Here is a 604-nt window from a genome sequence, read left to right as displayed (position 1 = left end):
GGTGGAAAACTTCGGTCGGCCAGTTCTGGCTGTCTGATGCGGCCGGGGCCGAAATGCGGATCTCTCCGCCGTCCCGTGTCGGACCGCTGTCGGCCATACCTCGTTGGAAAGCGGCGGCGACCCCGCAGGCGGCGGTGTCAGCCCGCTCCCGCATGGACGAGGCACGGCGTCGCTAGGCCGCTTGGCCCGCCGGGCAACCGGCATCCGCTGCAGTCTTTGGGCAGTAACATGACGACGCAACGTGGCAACTGGCGCGGGTAAAGAGCGTCCGCTGCGGCCGGACGGGTCGCACCGGAGGCCAGCGACGGCGTGCGGCCGGCTCTTTGGCCGGCGGAGGTGCAGCCGTTGGCTGGAGACCGCTTTCCGACGGCTATCTCCGCTGGTGGGCCAGCTGTGCTCGTCGGGTGCGCGGCGCGGGGAAGAGGAAGGCAAGCGGCATCGAACGCTACCACATTCCTGCGGGCCGACCCGAAGCCGAGCGCGCTGGAAGTCCGCGAAATGCAACCGGAGAAGAAAGTCTGAATGTGGCAACTGATGAACTGAAAATTGTCGGCGGCAAATGGTTAACCAAATGGGTTGAAGGTGGCAAACCATTAACCGAAAA

This window comes from Pristiophorus japonicus, unplaced genomic scaffold, assembly GCF_044704955.1.
Source record: "Pristiophorus japonicus isolate sPriJap1 unplaced genomic scaffold, sPriJap1.hap1 HAP1_SCAFFOLD_1998, whole genome shotgun sequence".
Taxonomy (NCBI): domain Eukaryota; kingdom Metazoa; phylum Chordata; class Chondrichthyes; family Pristiophoridae; genus Pristiophorus; species Pristiophorus japonicus.
The sequence above is the reverse complement of the archived record's forward strand: the minus strand, read 5'-3'. Positions refer to the sequence as shown.